Raw genomic sequence first — 26419 nt, forward strand, 5'->3', positions numbered from 1 at the left:
CCATGTGCTAGGACTGAGGATTCATAGACCAAAAAAATGAAAAATCTCTACCTTCAATAAGGTGGGGACACAATACAATCAATCACTTGCCAGCCTTCTTTAAGTACTTACCATGTGTGAAACACTGTGCTAAATTCTGGAAATGGGGAAAAATCATCCGTGTTCTCAAGGATCTTTCATTCTAAGTGAATGCAGTGGGGACAAGGGAGAGAGAGGAGACAGGTATCATGTACACAAGTATGGGCTTAAAGAGTTTCAATGTCTTCAAAGAGAAGAAAGGGGAACCTCAGCTGATCTTTGAAAGAAGACAAAAAATTCTGACAATTTCAGATGAGGGGGAGTGATCCAGGTATGACAAGTACATTTGCCAATCAAAGAATCATAGAATTTAGGGAAAAGGGAGGCTTAAAAAGCACAGTTTCAGAAATCTTTCGCGTTTAGATAAAGGTGAAGTGGTTGTCCCTAGGTCATAGAGCTCATTAGTGGCAAAAAGTAGTGTTATTATTATCCTCATTTTAGAGAGGAAGAAAAGATCTGTAGAAAGAGTAAAGATAGGTTATCTGATTAAGACAGAATCACTTTTCCTTTTTTATATGCTCAGTTTATCTTCTCTGAAGAAAGCCCACCTTTCAAGCTTCATTGAAGCATAGAAATGACCCTGGGGGTCTCAAAGGCTGTACCCACACAGTGACAACTATCTGGAAAAGTTTTGAATATTGGGAGAAGTGTTTTGTGTATTTTTAAACACTAAAGAAATACGAGTGATTTTAAAGACATGAACATAGTGAGTACATCTTTGAATTAAAATTATTTTTAGTTTAAACAATTTTTCATTTGTAATCATGAAACTTGTGCCAAATTAAAAAACTGCTCATTAATAAGCCCTCTATTGATAGAGGGCTTAATTTAAATATTGGTATGAGTTAAGTGACCTTATCAAATGATAAAAGAGGTCTTTCATGATTCTGGGTTGGTAAGAGGAGTGTAGCAAATCCCATTACATAACTATTACACAAATATATTCAATATTACATACAATGGAAACTTAAAAATATCTTCCAGACAACATTTTCTTATTTTCCTGGACTGGCCAGTAGGGACCTAAGGATATCAGGCTATAGAATAGAGCAGTATGATTTCAAATCTATGAACTCTTATAAGTCTTGATGCTATTAGGAAACAATGAGAACTCCTTTTTTTTTTTTAAGTAGATTAAAGAATGAAGAAATTAGGAACCTTTCATCCTAATAAAATAATAACTGCCAACTACCTTTATAGTTTTCATATTATAGCTTATTTTATTCACAATAAACTTGAGAGATTGATACTAGTATTATTTTCATTTTTCAGATGTAGAAAACAAGTTTGAGAGAAAGTGAATCACTTGTCCAGAATTTTTAAAAAGCTAAAAATCGTCTGATCTTGTATAGATTTTCCTGTCTCCAAACATTGTGCTTTACCCACTACATCATGGTGATATGTACGGGGACTGAAGAAATCTTTGATTTCATTGGTCTAGGATATCCCTGATTGCAAAACTCCTCTGAGTAGTATAAGTACTATGGAGTAGCTTCTCTGTAATTTTTAGTCTTAGACAATTCCAAAAGATTCATGATGGACCATCTTTTTTACAACCAGAGAAAACACTATTGAGTTTCAATATAGATCAAAATATACTGTTTTTACTTTTTTTTTCCTTTCTCTTGGTTTTTCTCTTTTCTTTTAGTTCTTTTTTCACAGCATGACAAATGTGAAAATATGTTTAATATGATTGTAAATGTGTGGTCTGTATTAGTTACTTTGCTATCTGAGGAGGAAGGAATAAAAGAAGGGAAGGAAAAAAAACAGAAATTCAAAATCTTATAAAAATGAATTTTGAAAAATATATTTTAGTATATTTGGAAAAATACTATTGAAATGGAAAAATAAATTGAAAGCAAAATTTAAAAGGCTAAAAAATTATAATCTTAAATGTTTGTCTAGAATATCAAAAGTTTAAATGAGAATTGATTCATGGTCCTTCTGAGTTCAAGGTAAGCTTTCTCTAATCCTAATGGTAATCCTAACTCTTTCACTACCTAGTTCTCTGTACTTGGAAGTAAGCCACTTAATAATAATTTTTTTTAAAATAGTACTTGAAGTTTGTTCATGATTCTTTATGTTCAGTGATAATTTTTTCTAATATTTACTTGGTTGCCTAATTCCAGATGGAAAACAGGCTCAGAGAAATTCTAGAGATAGCACGTTGTAGGGGAAATGATATTGGCTGATTTGGGAGACTGTGGCTTGAACAATAAATACATTATTTCATTGACATTGCAAAAAAAATAGCAAAATACGTATAGGAAAGAGAGAATAATTGTAATTTTTTAAAATTAAAATGAGTTTTCCCCAATATTGTCTCTGAAAGTTTTTCCAAAATAATGACTTCATACTATAGCATTCTACTGTGATCTCCAAAGTCCTATCTATATAGTTTTCTCTTGATCTGATCTTATAAGTTAATAGAATAAAAGGAGATTTCTTGATAAAAGCCTTTAAAATTTTTGTTTTCAAGGAGCCATATCTACTCATGCTTTATTTTGAACTGTCTAATCTATACATACAATCTACTTCAAATACCTTGAGTGAGTTATAAACTGCATCAATTGATTTCTTTCAGCCATTTAACTGAATCAAATAAGCAACTGAACCAAACCCACTGAATATACTCTGCCTTAATTCCATTGCCTTTTCAAAAATCTTATAATCTAGAAGTCAAAAATATGCACAATATCATATATTTCCCCATATATTTCAGTGAATTATTATTCTCAAACTTTAGTGCCATAGTAATAAAAGAAAGTACAAATGAATTTAATTCCCAATCACAAATCATTCCCATAAATTACCTTCTTACTTTTTACTCAAAATCTAGGATATAAAACTATGATTTTATGTACTACAAATTCATGCTATCTGTCAGTGAGGTATATCAACAAAAATTGCTAATGGGATCTTGGGCTGGTTAAGAGAAATTTTGTTGTTCAGATATGTCCAATTCTTCATGACCCATTTAGGGTTTTCTTGACAAAGATACTAGAGTGGCTTTCCATTTTCTTTTCCAGCTTATTTTCTAGATGGGGTAACAGTTTTAGGCTAGATCAATGGTGTCAAATCCAAATAAAAATGAACCCTGCCCCTTGAATATTGACAAATATTTAACACTATTATTTTATTGAATTTTATTTATTTCATTAAACATTTATCAATTATATTTTAATCTAGTCCAGACTGCCTGGAGGTGTGAATTTAATACATCAGGATTAGATGATCTCTAAGCATCTCATCTATTTCTGACAAATTTTTGAGAATATTTAATTGTTGATCTAAATTCTATTTATCCATTAATTTTTTAATAACCACTTAATATACATGTACACATATACATACATACACATATGCCTATGTATATATGTATGTATGTATAGACATATATCCATGACATGTTAGGCATATTGAGATCCTGGCATAGTTCATAGAGAGTCAACTTGAGACCAGAAAGCCCAGGGTTCAGACACATAAAAGCTATGTGATCCTAAGCAATTACTTATTTTCTCACTGCTCTAGGCAACTTTCTAAGACTCTATTTAAATTGTAGATAAAATAATGACCTACATTGGTATAGAGATTTTCCTCATTAGGGAGTTGCAAATATAAATGAAAGTTGCAGTTCCAATCCCTATCCTTATCCTTATCTCTCTGTGTGTATGTGCATGTACATATATATGAATGCACCATGCATATTATTACATATATATGTGTATGTGTATATATATATATATATATATATATATAAATGCATGTGTGTATATACACACATACATGCCCTCCTCCCAAAATAATTCTTTTAAAACATACTTAAATGTTTCTCTTGGTCCTTTTTCAAGTAATTATATGACTTTGGATAAATCATAATATTTCTTGCTTCCAATATTCTTACATGTAAAAGGTGGACATTATACTATATGGAATCCCAGCTCCAAATCCTATGATTGTTAGAACATCAGTACCATAGCCTATATATGACATATAAAATATGCCCACAATATACCTATATGGATATAATTATTGTCATTGCCAAGATTTTAGCATCTTTGCCCCAACTTTCTGTGCAGACTGGATTTTCCAATTCAGGATTCCATTCATCTTTAGTCACATTTGATATCCACAGATGGTCCCTTGGCTGCCTCTAAAGAAGTCCATTTGTTAGGCAAATATCATGCACAATCTGTTGCTTGCTTTCTTTTTGGAAGATTCCTGGATGCCAAATGAGTATGGGTATGGAGGGGCAGCCTGCACAGAGCTCAGATCCCTTTCTTGGGAACAATGTCTTGATACTAAGAAAGAACTGGCACCCAAAAGCTGCATGCATGATTAGTGACACTTGTTGAAATTTACCTGCATGCAGCCAACAAGTCTGTTTCCTGGGGAGCTTAGGAGTTAGTTCCAGCAACCTGGTTGTGTGACAGCAGGTGACTGGAAATCACATTAACACAGCATTAGTTTAAGATGACACATGGCTCTCAAAATCTTCCTTGTCATCTACCTCTCCTGGAAAACTCTTGGTACTGACAGCCTTTCGATTACTAATTATAGTAGCAGCAGTTGTCTTATTGTGAATAATAGGTATTGAGCTCATAGGGAATGTGAGTATGGATTTTTATTTATATATTCATATAATAATAGATGTTCCTTAAAATTCTATGATTTGCAAATATGTATGTATATATACTTGTGCATCCTATATCTTGAAGTAATGGATTCCCTGTAACTGGAAGTAATCAAGCAGAAATTGGATGCCCATTTATAAGGGTATAATGCCACCATCAACATAATCTTTTTTTTTTGTTTGTTTGTTTTTGTTTTTTATTTGTCAGATCTTTTTCCAAACATCAGCACAAAATAAGATCACAGAATTTGTTGCAAGATAGGACTTCAGAACTCATCTATTCCATTTCCTTCAGCATTTAAAAGAAGAAACTGAATCCCAGAATAGGGAAATTATATAAATTATGTATATCATAAATGTAATGAGTAACAGGATGGGAATTTCAATCAAAATTAACTGATCACAAATCTGCATTGTATAAAACCTGAGACAGTCTTATAATTGTTCCACTTATACTATTTATTTTTAAAGGTATTTCATTTGGGAGATCCTCTAGTGAACAGATAGCCTATACTTAAATTGATGTGGCAATATTTTGCTTCATGATCATATATTGGGCATGCAATATCCTTCTTAGTAAAATTAATAACACTTGATATTTCTGTTATTTGATACATTTGTAAGTGTGATTTTATTTGAGACCTAGAACATTCCTCTGATGCCCTCAGAGGCAGATAGTGGTATGGTAGATAGGGCACTTCATCAGGAGGCAGCCAGATTTGAGTTTACTAGTTCTGTGACTCTAGGAAAATCTTTAACCTCTGTTTGCCTCAGTTTCCTTAACTATAAAATTTGGAAATTAAAAGCACCCAGTCTGTAATGTTCTGGTTAGCTCTCTGGAGATCTTTGGATCAGTCTTTGTTTCAGTTGAGAATAACCAGAGATAAAGTCCAAAACTCTTTATTGTCTCCTTCACAGTCTGTCTCCTTGCCTGGGGCTCGGCTAGATTTCTTGAGGCCCTTCAGATGGGCCTTGTTCAGTGGAGGAAGCAAGAGTACAGGCCAGCCACCATGAGGATGATGAAGATGGAATGTCTTTTTGAGTCCGAGAGCTTGAGCTTCAGCCTCCAGTCCTCTGTCTTCTTGGAGTCTGTCTCTGGCTGAGTTTGTCTCAGTTTATATACTCTATTACAATTACATCATTCCAGTATACTGAGTATAAACCAATCATTATATCACTAGGGCAGTCATACTGAATTAGAGAACTCACATTCTAACCTAGATAACCATTGTCTTATCAATTCCACTGAGTTAACACCTTGTTTAAATCAATCATACTGAGCCTTAAGTGTATTTCTCTAAAGTTCCTGCCCTTTACACCAGTCCACAAAGTTTTGTTTTGGTCAAATGAGATAGTATTTGTAAAGTGATTAGCAAAGTGCCTGGGACATAGTAAGCATTTAATTAATACTTGCCTCTACTCTCCATTGTTATTCCCATTTCACTGATAAGAAAGCTAAAGTTTAGAAAGATGAAATAATTTGACCAAGGTAACAATATGAATTAACTGGTATAATGTTCAAATTAAGAAATTGGATTCCAGTGTAGGTTATTAATAAGTATTTGTTGAATGAAATTTAATATTCAGTTGTATGTTTGTTCTCATCACATTGCCTCTCAGAGATCAAAAAGAGATCCTACCTGTATAATCCACTTACTTAAGAAGAAACTGAGACTGTTTAGCCTTGTCAAAGGTTACAGAGATGATAAATGGCAGCATCTATATTTAAGTCAACACTTTTAATTCCAGTTTTTGCTTCACACCCCCAACCTCATTATGCCCCCTTTATAACTGATGCCTCAAGGCCTTTCATTTCAGTATTAATTAATTATTTTTGAGTTAGTTAATTTTCTTTTAGCCAGCTTTAATTATTTAAATATTTTCCTTTAAATCAAACCTGAATTTATTTCACTGTAACTTAAAGCAAAATAAAACAATAAAATTAAAAAAAAAAATCTTTTTTATGTCTAAGCAGAAAGTTTAATTTCTCTTCCACACAGTCTTTGTAACATTTGTAGATCTCCTCTCTTCTTCATAGCAAATATCTCCTTGCATTCCAATTATGTGTAGTAATATATCAATATCACATATAAATGTGTATGGTAGATATGTATGTTTGCACCTCATCATGTTTTTTTTTTTTTTTTTCTATTCACCTACTGATAAAAAGGAGTTAAGAGTCAAACCATCAAAACATAGAATTAGTCATACACACACACACATGCATATGCACATACATACATATGGATTTCAGTTTTGAGTCTCTTACCATTTCAATAATCCTTCTTTAGATAAACTCAAGCTTTTCAAGGAGAATCCCAGAATGCATTGCCCAGAAATAGATATACTCTAGGTAAGGTGTAAAGAAAGCAGGGTGCAGAGTACTTCCCTATGCCAGCTACTGTTAGCATGGAAAAAGTGACAAAGTTCTGTGATTTTGAGTAAGCCATTTAGCTATTCTAGTCCTCAGTTTCATTACCTATAAAATAGTGATAATAATAACTAAAGTACTCACCTCATAAAATTGTTTTAAAGATCAATAAGATGATCTCATGTAAAGCACATCACAATCATTTAAGGGTTATAAATAAATACACAGCTATTATTTAATCAATGTTTTTATTATAGATGCTATATTTGTATTCATGCATTTTTATTCTTTTGGCTATCATGAGTAACTCCCCATGAGAAAATATACTTTTATATATTTAGAAAAAGTTCCCAATTATCAATGATGGCATTCTCACATTCTGGTTTAAAGAGGAAAATCCTGTTGAATCCAATCCAATTCTATAAATATTGATTAAATATTCTGTCAATGGATATCACTTCCTTTTCCATACTGATGGCAAGGCAAAAATTAGGGGATTACCAAGGAATGGGTGATTGAAGATAAGAAATGAAAAGGGTTAAATATTCTTACATTTTCCATTACATTAGTAAATCTTAGGCTGAGGGCAGGGAAGCTATTTAAAAGTTCATTTTTGTAATTGTCTCTTAAAGAAATGTGAGAAACATGGCCATTCAGATGCCAATATGGTATTTGGCTCCTACCCTGGACTTCCTCCTGCCTTGGATCTAAATTATTTCTCTTATAGTCACATATATTTAGTGACCATTATTGCTAGAAAGGATCTTAAAGATCAAACAATCTAAAACTGTATTTCTGATATTTTTGCAATTCAGGGAAAGTCTTTTATACACAGATCAGCAGCATAAAGTGGGAAACCAATCAGAACATTATGTAAAAGGAAGAAATATTAGTACTCGAATTGTTAATGATGAAATGGATGAGCTATTGACCTTTAATTATATGCTCACATAATACACATGAACATGAAAACACATCTACACAATACATACACATGTACACAATATACATATGTATACACACATGTATACACATACAAAGTGTGCTTATACACATTTATTTAAGGTCCACATTGTGGCACCTTATCATGTTTTTTATTCTACTCACCTACAGACAGAGTAAGTTAGAGTCAAAACACAAAATGAGATTTATATTTATGGACATGTATGATGATTTTGCTTTGATTACATATTTGTTACAATTGTTTTTTAATGGGGAAGAGGAAGAGAAAATAAAATGCTTATTAACTAAAAACAAAATTAACTGAAATTTTAAAAAGGAAAGCCAATGCAAAAGCATCTTGCTGGAACTGGAAATTTTTTGTATACCCTTCTCCCTCTGCTTTCCTCTTCCTGCTTAGATGGAAAATAGATTTAAAATGGGAGAGAATAAACACAACTCATCCATGTACAGCTGTTGTAGGGAAATGCTTGGTTTTCATTTGCATTTACTGCTGAGTATGCTTGCCTAGGGAAAAAAAAACAAGCCTGTCAAATACACAGCTTTCCACTTGATAACTAAGTGTCAGAAGATTGGGATGCTGTAGGGCTGAAGGGAAGAGAAGCAGGTGCTATCATTTGCAAAGCAAAATTCCCCACTTGCATCTCACTATTATGGGGCAGCTGTGAATTTTTATAGGATTAAAGGCTTAATGATGGAAGGAACCATAGAAACCAGAGTTCATTTCCCACCTTTATTTCATAGAGGAGGAACTGAGGCCTTATCATCCTGAGAAGATAAATAACTTGCTCAGGGTCACACAGTATAACTGAGGTGAGATAGAAACATAGATGTTCTTCACTCCAAATCAAACAATCTATTTGCTATGCTCCCTCTAAAAGGGGAATGATTAGTGGTCATTTTGCAAAAGATATTTCCAGGTTTAAAAAAGTAGGAAGAAAGCTGCTGTATGTAGAGAAGAAGCCTTTGAAAACTGAATTAATTACTAGGACATGCAAGGAGAGGGGGTGTTTGTGGTAGTTAAAACCATGGGATATAATCTTACTATAAAGCAGAGAACCAGCATGAGAAAGCAGAGGGCCAGGGAACCTAGGGTTCCATTAGTCTCCTATTGCCTCTAAGGTTAGGATGCCCTTTGTGTTGATTTTAAATTTGTGGCTATAGAGCACATATTTAGTTTTGTTAGTACTCCCCAAGCAGAAAATTTTGGTATAAATTAAGCAGTGACAAGAGCTATGAGAATAAAATTAGATTCACAGCTAAAGCTGATTTTCAGGTTCAATTCAAGAGTGGCTGAGGAAAAAACACTAGAGAACCAAACTCTGTGAACTTCTTGGAACTTATCACATTAAGGAGGAATATCCTTTAGGGGCTGAAATAGAGGGAAAACAGCCTTCCTAAGTTCTAGCAGCATAATCAATGTTTTATGCACTATCCATTATAATAACTGGCATTTATATAGCACTTTAAAATATTACAATTGCATCTACAAACAATATTCAATTAAGTCATAATAATCTGATAGGGTACATTATCTGGCTTTTATTATTGTCATTTTACATATGATCAGACTGAGGTTTAGAAAAGCAAAATTATTTGCCTGACAAACCTAAAGATAGGAGTCCACAGGCTGGTACTTTAAATCCTTTGGGAAACTTATGTTTTCACTAAATTTAGTTTTCACAATTCATTGTGTTTTGTGAATATCTCATTTTTACCATTCACTGTGTATTTTCCCAGTACTCACTTTCTAAAGACCTTCTCTTCACTTTCTATCTATTTATATTTGCTTCTTTCTTTGTTTCTAACTCTACACCTCAAAGAGATTAAGAAATAACAGCATTGATGTAAATATGTTGGAGTGTCTTATTAATGTTTCACGTTATATTTAATGCTTTACAGTTCCCAGCACCTTCATAACAATGTATAAATATTAGCTCCCCTTTAACAGCTGAGGAAATTGAAACTGAGGGAGGTAGAATAATTTACCTAAGATTATATTTGACAAAGAAGTGACCTAGCTATAATCCCAACCTAAATTCTTTGACCTTAATAATGTGAGAATTTAAATTTGTGTGAAAAAGAAGGTGGGAAGGAGGAAATTGGCTTTTTAGATGCTTTCTTGAGTATAGTTGCCCTTATTGGCTCCTCAAAAAGAGGATCTCTAGTCAAGAAAAAATCAGATTGGTTGCCAGTCACTGAGCAACTCTTTAAACCTATATCAGTGGCATTTTTGTATCTGTATCTTTTTCGTTATTTCATAGCCCTCAATTAAAATTCAGGTTCTGATTTATCTGTCCACATTGGCATTCCATAACCTCTTTTCTGGACTATGCATATGATCTCCTAATAGGTCTCACTATACAAGTCTCTCCTCACTCTAAAGCAAATACCACATAGTAGGCCAAATGACCAAATGATCTTCTTAAAGCAAAATCCTTCATTATCTATAGCATATTTTCTAATTATGTACCCAGAGATTTTGTCCCAGGTCCTCTTCTTTTATTTCTCTAAGCTCTCTTCATGACATTGGTTTACATAGGTTTAACCTTCATCTCAAAGGATATAACCCATGATCTAGATATCCAGTCTAATTCTATCTCCTAAGTTCCAATTCTACAATATCCAATGGCTATTTGGTGTTGTACCCTAAGATATCAGAATCATTTATTTTAAGCTGGAAGTGACCTTAGAAGTCTTTGAATTTTGACCCTCATTTTTCAGATGATGAAGTTAAGGCATAGTAACTTGCCCACAATTACATAACTAGTTAAATATCTGAGGCAAGATTTGAGTCCAAATCTTTCTAAGTCCTGATTCATTTAGAATTCTGTTCACTATATCATTTTACATATATAACAAACTTAGCAAGTACAAAAGGGAACTTGTTTTCTTTCTCCTTCCTTCCAACACATCTCTCTTCCAAACTTCTCTATTTTTGTCGAGAATATATTTAGTCTTCAGTTTTTCATCCTCTACAACTCATAATCCTGGTGCTATCCTCACCTCCAGTCTTTCATTCCTAAATTCATTTCTACTTCCACAAAACATGTCAACTGCATTCTTTTCTCACCAATCACACAACGATTTTTGTTTATACCCTCAACACTTCTTTCTTTGAGAGTAGAGATTCTCTCATTCTTTGTAATTTTCCCAGTACTTAGAACAACACCTGATACAGGTATTTTTGGGATTGTTTGATTTATTGGTTGAATGGCTTTCTTGCCTAATCTCTTCTCCTTTCTATCCATCACATAGCTGCCAAAGTAATTTTCCTTAAGTACAGTTCTGACCATACATCCTTACACTTAGACCATACACTTAAACTGTAGTGATTCAATGTTTCTCCAGGATTAAATATAAACTCTTCAATTCAACTTTTTAAAGCTCCCCATAACCTGGCCTCCATGTATTCTTTCAGCTATATCATACATTACTCCACTTCCCACACTCTATACTCCAGCCAAAATGGTCTCCCCTACATTCTTCACACACAACACTTCATCTTCCATGTCCATCGCTTTGCATTAGCTTTGTCTCATAAATGGAATGTGCTCTCTCCTCATTTCTGCCTCATACTGTAGAATTCCTCTGTTTTTTCAAGACCCATGGTTCAAGGATCACCTTTCTATGTGAAGTCTTTCCTAGTCCCTCAACTGTTAATGTTATTTGATTGTGATCAACTGTTAACTGGGTTACTTTAGAAAGTATGCATCCAAGATGCTTCATCAATGGAAAAAATGGAGTAAATAGGAACAGTACTCTGATCAATTCAATTAATCAATTCAATTATCAATCAATATCTTACAATATTGAAAATCTTATTATCTTAAAATTGGCCTCCCACGCTATTCATTGCAATAGGTACTTGTTCTTATATAACCATGTTATGTAATTCAATATAATCCAAAATAGGTGTTTTGTAGTTATACACATACTCAAGATTTAGGATAATCTAGGAAAGCTTTAGAAGATTCAACATTGTCTGGTCACTTCACGATGGTGCTAACTTGAACCTCTTTTCTATTTCAGAATTGGCCCTAAAATATATGGATTGACTTATCTTTGTTTTCTTTCTCCTTAAAGATCTCAAAAGTTTTAGCCATGATCTTTGTTTGCTCAAACATGCAGACCTCAATACTGTGACTTCCTTGGAAAGAAGTTCATTTATATCTGTCTTCACTTTGAATAGTTATATTCTCTAAACTAGATGCTAAGTTTTATGAGATTAACTGTGAGGACTGAGTTAACACCCTGAATACTTTAGAATCAGCCAGAGTCAGGATAAGCAAAAATCCTTGGTTTTTATTCTTGGTCAAAATGAGAGAAACGGACACAGGAATCTTCACACCTCTCTTTTTCCTCTCCTGGCCAGGAGTCACTCTGGTTTATCCTACTCCACCCTCTAATCCCTCCTCCAAATCTCTCTATACACCAACAGATGGAGCCAGCACAGAATAGTGGGGTGGGCCATTTTCCAAGCATATGCTAATAGAGTATTGTCCAATCAGTAGTTAGCCTTAAGTGCTCGGTTGTCTGACCTCAGTGCATGTACTCAAGAGTTTTCAGCCCTTTAAAGTTAAGATGATAAAAAGAAACATTCTTCTATTGCCTATAGTACTTAGAAAATGTCATTTGTACTGAGCATAACTTTAATACATGGATATTCTAATAATGTTTATAATCTCATGATCTTAGTCATCCCTTTGTCAATGTACATCATGACCCATTCATATCCCATGAAACTTGTACTGATTCATCTATAAATCCAACACAGGGGCCTCAATTTAAAGAAAAAAAAATAATAATCATTCAAAGAGTCTGTTAGCTTTGGATGGAAAAAGCAGCCCTTTTGTTTGAAACATCATTTTCTCTTGCACTCCTGATTTTTTTTTAAACTCTCCTTCAATTGCCCATGGTTTTTATCCCTCATCTTATCCCTAATCTCTTATTGACTACTTTTGCATTCCCTGTTATATTTGCAAATTTCTCCCATTCTTAAAAAATATTCACCTCACTTTGTCATTTCCTCAGATCACCCTATATTAGCTGCTTTTGATCTCTTTACCAAACTGCTACAATATCTATTATTTTGGTAATCATGCCTCTCTAGCCCCTCTCCACTCTGTTCTCTATATAGTTAGCAGGAAGAATCTCTGAGGCCATCATCTTCTACCTTTACTTACTTTCACAATCATATAAACCTAAAAGAAACCTTCTTCTCTCTTCTCCTATTTACTTCCCATCTATTAACTTTTTTGGTTTTTTCTTTGTGAAATCTTTATTAGGTAAGGAGGCAAGGTGGGCAAGATACAGTGCAGTCCTTCTTGGCAGAAGCCTTCATCATGGCAGCTAGGACATTGCTGAGTTCCTCTCTCTTCCTCTTGGGCAGGATGTGAGTTCCTACACTTTTTTGATGAACTTAAAGGCTCTCTTATCTTTGGAAACATTTGACATTGACCTGTTTCTTGTAAGGACCCCAAACCCACAATCTCTTGGATCATATCTCTCATACTTGATGCGTTTGGTCAAGTGCCCACAGCAATGATAGTGCTGCAGCTTCAAACATTTATGATAACTTTGTGGTCCTTGTTGAGGACCATAGCCATGGGGTGTTGGATGGATTGGTTGTGGCATTATTGTAGCCCCAATGGCAGCCACAGCAGAAGCCTACCCACTAACTTCTAAAATCTTGAACTTCTGGCTTTCCATCCTTTCCCCTTGCCTGAAAATGGCCCCAAAAAGTTCACTGATTATTACTTGTCAAAATCAATGTCATTTTCTTAATAGCCTATGCTTCTTAACCACTCTCATATTGACTCCATATTGGGCAATTCCTCATAGGTAATCTTATTTCTCTTAATTTTTAGGAAACTTTTCTCTCCTCAATCTGCTCTTGGGTAAATTTTCTTTAAGGGATCCTTATCTATATCCAATTCAATTATTATATGTGCATTCTGTCCTTGACATTCTCACTGATCATTTTCTTTCTTGGTGATCTCATTTGTTCCCATGGTTTTAATGTTTGACTTTATACAGATTTATATCAAATCTATATTTCCTTTCTTCTTTCTTAGGTTCATCATCCCCTCAGACTCATGATCTCTTGTCTGTATGTTACAATATCTTCTGCTTTGGTTTCCTTACCTTTAGTTTTTACATCTTCCATAGCTTCTGTTTTGGTCTCCTTACCTCTAGTCTTTACATATTCCAATGTATTCTTCACATAACTACTAAATTCTTATTCCTAAATCATGGGATTGATTCCATTAAAAAAAAAAAAGTTTAGTGGCCCCCTATTGATAGGTGTTATGATTGGAACAAGGGAATGACTGCCAAAAAAAAAAAAAAAACTAATATAACATAGAAATTCCCTATATAGTATTTACAATTTGACTCTCATCATTTTCTCTGGATTTTTTTCTACATCCTCTATATTCCTCTATTGGCTGATCTGCCCTTGTTTCTTTGTGAACACAGTGTTTCACTTTCCATCTCTTCATCTTCCTTCAATTTTTCCCCTATGCCTGCATTGTTCATTTTCAAAATTCCCTTGGAATCTCTAGCTCCCAGCTAGGTTTATCTCAAGTGCTGCCTCTTACAAAAAAACAAAACAAAACAAAAAACTAAAAAAAAAAAAAAAAACTTTTCTGTAATCTCTCCAACTCAAATTTTTAACTTATCAGAACACACAATAAAATTGTTCTGCATTTATTTATATGAACAAAAGGTAGAGCAGTAACATTCCTTTTCATCAGCAGTCCTTGGTTTCAACTATAGTGAACATCATATTCCAGTGCCTGATTCCTTGGAGTCCTGCCACTATCCCATTTTCATCTTCCTTTTGTGGATGATATTCCTCTCTTACATTGCAAACTCCTTGAGGGTAGTGGCTGTTGTTGCTGCTTTTCTTTTCTCTTTCATATTGAGTTTAACTTAGTATCTGACATATAAGAGCTTGATAAATGTTTTTTTGAATTGAATTGAACGTACATCTTATTTCTTGCTGGTCACATCTGAAGTACTTTAGGGGAGAAACTGTTTTCATATTTGTTTTTCTGTCCTCACTATTGCATAGTATCTGATATGTAAGAAGAATAAAAACTTATTGAATTAAGCAAAACTAGAATTTCATTTTCACTATTATTTTACTCCTACTTTTCAAAGTGTGAAGATACAAGGTTAGTGTAAGATCTCCATCTTTAAAGTAGAATGTGATGGGTACCTTACTTTGAATGAATTAGTCAAATCAATTATGGTTTAATTGATATGATAAACATAATTATGGTTTAATTAATTAAAATAAATTATGTTTTAGATTTTTAAGGTGGCAGAATGTAATTTTAGGGTTTTATTTCTTTGAAAGATAATAGACCTTTCATGTTGTATGAAATAAGTGACTCAGTTTGGGTTGAGATTTAGGATTTTATTTCTCTAGGTCACTATGGCATTAGAAAATGAAATCTCCAGGCAAAACCTTTAGAATTTCTATTCACTAAGTGCAGGCCTCATTTCCCTTTTAGAACAAAACATAATGTGAAACAAGTCCATAAAACCAGATTAGGGGATAAAGCACCTTCCATTTTAGCCTAAATTAATCTTTGGTCATGTGTTTGAAACATTTAATAGCTGTTTCTCTGGCTTAATCCCTTTAGGTAAAATTTCCATCCAAAATATATGGCTGTAAGTTGATAAAATATTACCTGGAAGTAGAAGACCCTGAGTGTTTTAATTCTCTGTCACTAATTTTACAAAACTGTTCTGAGCAACTTTTTAAGATTTGTATAACCATTAGTAATTTTATGTACCAGGCTCATTGTGGCATAAAATAGCAAAAATTTCAATTGCTAACATTAGTCAAAGCACCCGAGAGATTCCCTATATATTTGGAAGATCTCTGAGAGTGTAGGTGGAGCATATAGGATGATCTTTCTATTTAAACTTAAATTTGTATGCAGTGAGTTGAGTTACTTAGTAACATAAAATTATAATTACATCCCTTGGTAATTAATGATTTTCAGATACCTTCAAGAATAAGTTATACAATTCCTCAGATTCTTATTCATACCATTTCTACCTTCACACTGCATTTTGATAAATCACTATACAGAAACAGAATTTTAAAGATTCCTAATATGCTATTTTACAGTTCCTCTCTGGAGAAGCTGTTATACCTTTGTAGTTCTAAATTATTCAGTTGTGTCCAAATCTTCATGACCCTGTTGACTGCCATGGACATGGGGTCTTCTTAGCAAACATATTGTAGTGGTTTGTCATTTCCTTCTCAAATGAATTCAGGCAAACAAACCTTAGTTGAATTTGAACACAAATATTCCTGACTCCAGGTCCAGCACTCTATCCACTATGTTATATGTTGTGTGATAGCATAGAAGGAAGCCACTAAGTTAGAAGTTTCCAATCCACAGAATAGCACAGTGGAAAACATCCTGAATTTGTAGGGATTTGGATTCAAATCCTAGCTCTTTTATTTACTATCCATGGGACTTGTACCAAGTCACATAATCCTTCAACTGCTTGTCTGTTTTCCCATTTTGAAAAGTGTGAAAACCAGTTAAGGTAGATCCAAGTCTATGGTTCTGTCAAAAGAAATATGTACAAATACTACGAAAAAATTTTTTAAAGGTAAAATGGAATCATAACACCAAAACTTAGAGAAATTCAATGTCATTAAATCAGTCTTCAAAATGTTGTGATAAGTATCTATTGTATGAAAAATGTTGTTCTAACAATATCAGCAATGTCATTTAATGATGTATATCATCTGATTCAGAAATATTACTGCCATATATATCCAGGGAAGTTGATTTCAGAGAGAAAATGTATGTGTAGAAAAATATTTTAAGCAGTATTTTTCTGGCAGTATTTGTGGGAAATAAAATGGTAATGGCAAATGACTGAACTAATTATACTTTGTGATTGTAAATTCATGTTATTATCCCCCAAAGAATCACAAATATGAAGAATTTAGAGAATCTCAGTAAGACATATAAACGGATACAAAATAAACCAAAAATATAGTAAAACAAACAAACAACAACAAAAACTATTCACACAATTATTACCACAATATAAAAGAAAAGAAAATGGGTTTTTCTTATCTATGCACTAACCAAACTTGACTGAACAATTGTCAATGAAACATGATTCTTTCCTTTTGGTGAAGAGATATTAGCCTATAAATAGAGAATGAGACATCCATTGTGAGACATTGATAGTATGTTAATTGATTTTACTTAAATGTAATTCTTTTTTATAGTTTAGGATGATAGCACATTACTGGAAAAGTGTAGAAATACAAAGAACATAATAATTGCATATGTTTGTATATAATCATATATTGAAATATATATGTAATATGCTTAAAATAATATCTAAAACTAGAAATGATATTAAATGTTTTAAATGGCAAGTGCATTGAGTCTATAGCTATACTAGAATATCAAAGTCAGGAAGAGGAATGTTAATTATCACATGATGTTAATTATCACATAATAATGATAATATATTATGACACCATGGGGACAGGGAATAATGGGCACTTTCTTTCTCTTCACAGAAATATAAAATGTTGTTTCTCATATTTCTACAATTCTTTATAATTTACAAAACACTTTATTCCCCAAACCTTGTGAATAGATAATGTATAACTTTATATGTTATAAATGTTATAACTTTACTCACGAGGAAGTTCAGATATAAAGAGATTAATTTGTTTGTTTAGATATTAAGTATCATGATCAGGCCTCAGACTCAATTTTATTGATGTTAAGTTCAATGTTTTTATCCTTTCCATTATGCTACTATAAATCAGAGTTGCAACTGGGGCATGTGCACCTTCAACTAGGGAACTGAAATTTTAAAAGTGCATAATCTTGAAATAATTATTTTTAAAGATTGACAAGGGGTTGACAGCAGGTACTCCCTAATCACTGTCAAACTGAATGAGTCCAGAATGCCAAATTAGCAAGATAGTTAGATACTATAGGAAGGTACACGATGGCTTGTGGGGAACTAGAATAATTAATTCCTTCTCCTACTCAATTGAATTTGCCTTTCTTATTTATTATATTCTTCTTCTTCAGGAATTAGAAAATTGATCTTTGGGTATGCCCCAGAAGCCAGATGTAAGCAATCACAAGAAAAAAATGTGGCTTTTTTACTCTAGGTATAAATTATTATTAATATTGCTATCAATAGACATAGAACTATTCTGTAGCTTGAGATAGAAATAAAGATAGAGATGATACAAATATCATCTTTTAATTTCCTTAACCTTATTACATCCCATGTTATACAACTTCTTTGCTGAACCTCAGTCATGTATGGAAATGGTCGATCACACACACCAGACTTCAACATTTCTGACAAGTATACTACTTAACTCATTAAAAATCTCTGACATTTTCCTATTTGATCATAATCTTCTGTTATTCCACCTATCACTGTGTCACCTTTCCTAGGTTTCCTAAGTTTGTTCTTCACTATGTTTGAGATCCCCACATCTTCCATCCCTAAATATTTTCTTCAGCCATTATCCTTATTTTGATTTCATTCTTGATCCTCTGGTGCCTCAATCTAATATTTAGTCATTTAAACACTATATTGGTTTTTGTTCTTCATTACCTTATCCTATTTTTATCACAGACTTTCTCTTATTAAATTTCTATTCTGGATCACCCCCACCATCAACTTCCTCTGCTTCTATTTAGGAGTTTCTCTATAAAGCTGGAGAAATCTCATAACTGTAATGACCGTGTACATTACAAATTAATGTTATCCAGCCCCAACTCCTTCCTCAGTGTTGAAAGGCAGTCCTTTTATTTTTTCCCTAATTGATTCCCTACTTCACTTACCACAAAAGCTATTCTAAACCTTCACTTCCTTCCTGAAAACTTTACATATCTTCTTCATTTTCTCTCTTAGCTGAGGACCTCACTTCTTATTTTACTGAAAAAAAATGAGGCCAATTAATATTAGTTCACTTTTCTCTCTTTTATTTGGAATCTCCTTTGACATCATTACCCCATTTTCTCCTTTTTCCCAGTCTTTCACAAAAAGATGGCACTTCAAGTCGTTTTCTAGATTCATTTTTTTTTCTCATCTCTTGCAGTCTTCTCCAATGGGTTACATCCTCAACCCCACTATCTCTCAAATCTTTAAATTATTTTTACCATTTTGTTCCTTTGTTACTATCTTCAACCATGTCCATATCTGCCATCATTTTAAACACATACACACACACACATAAATATATATATATATATATATATATATATGTATATATATACATACATTACTGGATTTTCCTAATCTCTCAAAACAAATTTTCTGTATCTTTCCTCCTTTTCTGAGCCAAACTCCTTGAAAAAAAATGACTACATCTGTAACCTCTATCTCTTCTTCTCTCACACACTGCTCAACCCTTTGTATTCTGGTTTTCAACATCATCTTTCAACTGAATTCGCTCTATCAAATCTTAAAAAAAAGATTTCATAATTGCCAGACTACTGGTATTTGCTCAGTCTTAATCCTTTTTGTTTCATTTCTTGATTAATCTGCTGTATTTGATGTTTATGATTAAAATATCCTAATAGACATTATCTCTTTCCTCTCTCTTTTCTCCGAGCTTTCTGACCACTCCTTAGCATATATTCCTGGTTCATTCAATATCATATACCTTAACTGCGAACAAGAGAGGTTTAGGTTTCTCTCCTGGGTCCTCTTCTCCAACTATATTTTCTCTTTTAATAACCTCATAAATTCCCATATGTTTAAATACCAACTCTAAGCAGAGCTCATCATATCTAAAATTGAACTTATCTTCTTTCCTCCTTAAACTTTCCTTCCTGCAGTTATCTATTTCTATCCATGACACTATTATCCTTCCATATTCTCAGATTGATAATCTTGATATAACCCTGAACTCCTTTCTCTCCAGCCCCCTAAAGTTGAGTCCCCCTGCCACTTCTGCCTTCAGTATCTTTCTCTCACATCTGACTCCTAACCTCTTTTCTCAATCCACATTGCTATTAATTTGTTTTAGATCCTTATCCTCACTAGCCTGGCTTATCACAAAAGTCTTTTAATTGGTTTCTTACAATTCCAATTTTTTCTGAAGATTGTGGCCAAATAATTTTCCTTAAACATAGATATGATCATGTGTATCACCTTTGTAGCAACTCTTATGTCTCCCTATTGCCTCTTACATAATATAAATATGTGTTTATTTTCTAAAGACCTATACAATTTGGTCCCAAAATAATTTTTCAGTTCTATTAAACATGATTTCCCCTCTCATTTACTCTGACCCAACCAAACTGATCTTTTCTCTCTTCCCCGCTATCAACAATCTATCCCCCATCTTTATGTTTTTATATTCACCATCCATGCCTGGAAAATGTTCTTTTTTGTCCCCACTTCATAAATTTTCTCCTTCACTAAGCAATATCATATGTGTTTATATATGCATACATACATATGTATGTACATATGCATGTGCATGGATGATGTGCTTTTTTCTATCTTGCCCATAAGAATATAATCTCATCAAGAGAACAGATTACTTTATTCACCAAACTCTAGTGCCTAAAACAGGATTTAGTGCATAGAAATTTAATGAATCCCTTACTGGCTTTTATGGAGAACAATTAAACATCTGTTAAATATATGAGAGGCAAGAAAAGATAATAATTAATATTTGAGGGGATGTGGGAAAACTGGGACACTGATATATTGTTGGTAGAATTGTGTACTGATCCACCCATTCTTGAGAGCAATTTGGAACTATTCACAAAGGGCTATCAAACTGTACATATCCTTTGATTCAGCAGTGTTTCTACTGGGTTTATATCTCAAAGGGATCTTAATGGAGGCAAAGGTATCCACATGTACAAAAATGTTTGTGGCAGCCGTTTTTGTATGGCAAGAAAATGGAAACTGAGTGGATGCCCATTAAATGGAGAATGGCTGAATAATTTATGGTATATGCATGTTATGGAATATTACTGTTCTATAAGAAATAATTAGCAGGATGATTTACTCAAAGAGGCCTGGAGAGATTTACACAAACTGAAATAAGTGAAATGAGCAGAATCAGGAGATGATTGTACATGGCAACAACAAGATTATATGATTAATTCTGATGGATAGTGCTCTTTTCAACAAGCTGATTCAGGTCAGTTACAATGGGACCTGAGTATGGATCTCAACATGACATTTTCATTCTTTTTGTTGTTATTTCCATGCATTTTATTTTTTTTTCATTTTTTTCATTGTTAACTTGATTTTTCTTGTGCAACAAGATGATTGTATAAATATGTATGTATATATTGGATTTAACATATATTTTACCATGTTTAACCTATATTGGATTGCATGACATCTAAGGGAGAAGGAGGAAGGGGAGACATTTGAACAAACGGTTTTTCAAGGGTCAATGTTGAAAAATTATCCTTGCATATGTTTTGAAAATTAAAAAAAAACTTCAAAAAAGGGAAAAAAATAAAAATAAAAATATGAGAGGCAGTATCTTTATGATAGTATTTATTTACTGACAAAGGAATTGACATAAACTTCTTAGCCATGATCTTTGTTACCTCCTGCTGATAATCTATGAAAATTGCAAGGACAGTTACTCATTAAGGAGCTTTAATTCATTAAACACACACACACACACACACACAAATGCTGACTTGATTTATTTTTCACTGTATTCATTAATACAGTGATTTTACATTAATAAGTAATATTTACTTAGTAACAGCTATTTCCCAGACACTAAGCCAGAAAGAGGGGATTGTGATAAGTAGAAAATAATACCTATCTATAAAGAACTTAAAAGCTAGGAGAGACATTTACTACCTATGTGATTCTAGGCAAATCACCGACTTCTACTTCAGTTTCCTTTTCTGTAAAATGGGGATGACAATAGCTCCTACTTTTATGGTGATCAAAATAAGATAACCTAGGTAAAGTGTTTTGAAAACTAAAGTTTTCAACTTTAAAACTACAAACTCTAGGAATATTAAACATTGTTGTAGTTATTCTTATTTTTATTATTCTTATTACTTACTAATGTTATAAGGAATTAAAATGAGTTTATCTAAACTTACAATCATAAATCATAGCTTTGTCCTTTTAGTCCAAGTAGAAAATCTAATCTCACTTTCATATTGTAACCTTCCAATATCCGAGGACAGCTTTAAATCCCAAAGATTTAAATCTCTAGATTAATGATTGTCATTTCTTTCAACTAATCACCCATCATCAAAAGGCACAGCTCCAAGTTCCTTTTGTAGAAGATTATTCCCTTCCCTCAAAAACTTTCTTATTGAAAGTATTGGTTCCAAATATATTTTATATCACAAATTTTAAAGAACTTAATTCAAATCTTTAAATAGAAAATAGTTGAGACAATTTGAGAATATTGCAACCAAGGAAACAGAATAACAGGATCATAATTTTGCTCTGTTCTGACAAGTACAATTGACACTCTATCCTCAAAGGACAAACTATATTCATAATATATGTCTATGACAGGACACATGTATTTTCTTTTTCCTCCACCAAAGAGATGATGACAAGGAAAATATGAAATGAGATCATTTCAATGTATCTGGAGAACAAGTTGAGTACTAGTTTAAGGTTCCATTTCAAGAATTATATTTGGACTTGTTCAGTCTTGTTTCTTATTACTCAATCAGCAGTTTTTTTTTTTTAAATAAGTACTGACTATATGCAAACCCCTATGGTAAGTATCATTGATGATAAAAAGAAGCATAATGCACAATCTTTTTTTGTATAGTTACATACTTTTACACAAAATATCTTTCTTGTCAATAATAGATTCAAATATTTATCTATGGATATTTATTTCAATATACATAACTTATAATTAATTATATTCATATACTTTTAAAAAGTCTACTTTCCCAAAGTCATTGAAAACAAGACTCACACATTATTTAACATCTTACTCTTTCCTGAGTGTCTTCTTGTTACTTTGCTACTATTCTCTGTCCAGTATACCATCTAAACTCCTAAACCAGAATGGTAGTGAAACAATGCATGTAGAGTATACATGTACTAAAGCACCTCACAGTTCCAGACCAACAGGACTTGGCTTTTTCTTTTCTCTCTGAAGAGTCCTGCTGACTTCTACTCTAAGTTGCTCTGCTTCACAGCTGTGTAGTTCTTCAGACAACACATTTCTTATCACTCAGATGCTTTCTACTATTGTCTTGTCCTACTCTATCTCACATAATGAAGTGTTTTTATTCCTTACCAAGGCTAACCCCTCTAATAGTTCAAGTGATCCCATTTCATTCCATTTCCTCTAATAGCCTGCCCTTTTTGTAATTCCCCATTTTTCATGTATTTTCAATTGCTCTCTGTCTATTAGCTCATTCCCTCCTGGCTGCAAACATACCCATTTCTTCCCCATCCTGTATCCCACACTTAATCCTTTGATTCCTAGTAAAATCGAATATCTCTTCCACCCTTCATAGTTAAACTCGATTTACAATAGGTAAACATTTACCTATTATCAATGTTTTTTCCCCTATTCTCTTCCTAACCCTTATGATATGGATTCCAAAGTTATCACTCCATCAAATTTGCTATTTCCAAAATTATTGATTTCTTAATTTTCGTATCCTCATTCTTTTTGACTTCTCTGCAGCATTTTATACTGTTATTCACTTGCTTCTTGATATTCTCTTCTTTCTAGGTTTTCAGAATATCATTTTTCTGTTACCCCTCCTACTTCTTTGACCATCCCTTTGCTGTCTTCTTTGATGGATCCTTTTTCTGTTCACACTTTCTAATCATTGTATAGCTCAGGATTCTTTCTTGGATTCTTTTCTCTTCTCCCTTTTTAGTACTTCAACTGGTAATCTCACCAGTTCTAATATTGTTATAATTATCATATCTTTGTTAATGACTCTTAAATCTTCCTATCCTAGAAGTATTCAGGTGTTGTAGTGAACAAAGCATAGAAATGAATTCAAGAAGACCTGAGTTCAAACAAAGTGTTAGACATATTGATCATGTGACTACAGCAAGTAATTTAATATTTCTACTTTAGTTTCCTCATTTGTAAAATGGAGATAATAATAGAAGCTACATTTCAGGCCTATTGTGAGGAATTAATGAGATAATAATTATAAGGCACTAACACAATGTCTGGCACATAATAAATACTAAATAAATATTGGCTATGATTAACACAGTATTATTATCTGCCCTAAACTCTTTGCTGTCATACAATGTTACATTTTCAATAGTCTTTCTGACTTGAACTGGATATCCAGTAGATATCTTAAACTCAATTTATCAAAAAATTATTATATTTCTTCCTAAATAATCATGATGTTCAATTAAGTCATCAACAATAAATGGTCATCCAGTTTCTCTTTGAATACCTGAGAAGTTGACAGAGAAGTTACTTTCTCTTCTATGAGATTACTTCATTTGTAGATATTTCTAGTTATTAGAAAGTTATACAAAATTTGCCTAGTTGACAGGTGAAAAATCTATTGAAGATCCCTAAAAATATTGGTTGAAGTAAATTGAATTTCTAGCATTTGAATTACTTAATCTCCCAATAGAGTTTTAGGAAAGTTGAGTTGGGAATTAGAAGGAAGAAAAGGTGGGGGGGGGACATTAAAAAGGGAGAAAGATATGAAGCAATATACTTTGTATCAGTACTGAACTGCCACTGTTTAATTATCTTTATAAAATATCTTATTTCAGGAATCATTACTAAGTTTCCAATACCAAGATGGTAATGAAAATAATTATTATGTACTATAAGTCTTCATTTTCAAATTGGCACACTCAATTTCAGAATTGGTTAGAAAACAAATGATTTTCTGAGTACTAAGGAATATGCCTGTATATTGAATTCAGGTGCTTATTTAACCAAAGAAAAGAAAGAAAAAAAGAATTGACTCATCATTGGACATTTACCTACTTAATGGCATGTATTAGTAACTGGGAATGGACTACAATGAATTACTCTGAGAAAATGGGTTCAACTAATTGGTTGAGAAAAATCATCTCAAGGATATAATTAAATTGGCTAATATACTATTATTGCCAGCATAAACACCATTACTGATCTTTCAGATGCCTTGCATTTATAGTATAATTAAAAATAAGTGGTGGGGAAATAAAAGACCCATAAGCCAAAGCATCTCAAAAAGATAGATTTATGGTAAACTAATAAAGGTAATAGGTCACCAGTTGTATTATCTTCCCAATAGTTTTTATGGCACATTTGTTATTCTACTATTTAGTTCATTCTTTATTAAGCATTCAATTATTAAATCAATCATTCAACTGAATTTCTTACTTTTCTCTTTAAACTTGCTCTTACTGACTTCAGCATTTCTGCAATGGCAAGAACTTCCACTACAAGCCCATGTTCAAAATGTTATTTCATTGAACTATTTCCATTTTTGACTCAGGCCTCACATTCTAAATTTATGATATGACTTGTAGCCCAAGACTTCTACTTATCAGCTATATTAGTGTGGACATGATATGACTTTTCTGAGAATGGAGCCTGAGTCTATATCAGGGACATGGGAAGGAAGAAAGAAGTAAGAGGAATCCAAAATATAATGTAAACCCATATCAAAGTATTTTTGTTCTTTGCTCTGCTTTCCTCCATAGCACCTTCTTTTATTTGTTCTCCTTCTAAATACCATCTCCATATGTTATAGTGCTATGGCTACAACCATAACTGAGTTGGTAAAGTGTGGGTTAAGTGACAAGTTATATTGTTCAGTATTTGAAGTCATGAAGCTGCTTCTGACATTATCTGACAACATCAAAGTATCTGACAACAACAAAGAAATACTTTGTATAGATCTTTGATAGATAATGTTTGGCCTAATAACTATCACTATTGTTGAGGTTATGATTTTAGCAACATGGATTTCTCCTTTTGCTATAAGATCCCTTTTGAATATATTGAGAAAATTCTACTTTTGTGGAAAGAGATAGGATTAAAGAAGCTTCAATGAATCAGAGAAACACAGATTGTAAATTGGAATGGAGATCAGTGGTCATATAATACAATTCACATTAAAGGAATTCCTCCCATAATACACCCAGGGGTTAGTTATCTTGCCTCTGATGGAAGAGTTCCAAGGACGCTTAATCCTTTATCTCTTTAAGAAAGTCAATCCCTTTTTGGGAAATTTCCCCTGAAATCAAACTCAAATTTGCCTTTGCAACCTTCCCTCTTCCCTTGTGCTTTTGTCCTCTGGGGAGATATAGAATACATTTAGCCAATTTATGGCAGGACAGGCCTTCAAATATAGCAATCATGAATCCCCGAATCAAGTTTT

General features: G+C 32.9%; 1 protein-coding gene and 1 pseudogene across 4 annotated transcripts in view; both read right to left on the minus strand.

Moving 5' to 3' along the window:
- The window catches only part of GRM5 (glutamate metabotropic receptor 5), a 613509-nt gene that overhangs the window by 277745 nt on the left and 309345 nt on the right, over positions 1-26419 (minus strand). The gene's annotated exons all lie outside the window — the stretch shown is intronic.
- Positions 8324-13678, minus strand: LOC116422104 (annotated as a pseudogene).

The sequence above is a fragment of the Sarcophilus harrisii genome, chromosome 3, assembly GCF_902635505.1.
Source record: "Sarcophilus harrisii chromosome 3, mSarHar1.11, whole genome shotgun sequence".
NCBI classification, from domain to species: Eukaryota; Metazoa; Chordata; class Mammalia; order Dasyuromorphia; family Dasyuridae; genus Sarcophilus; species Sarcophilus harrisii.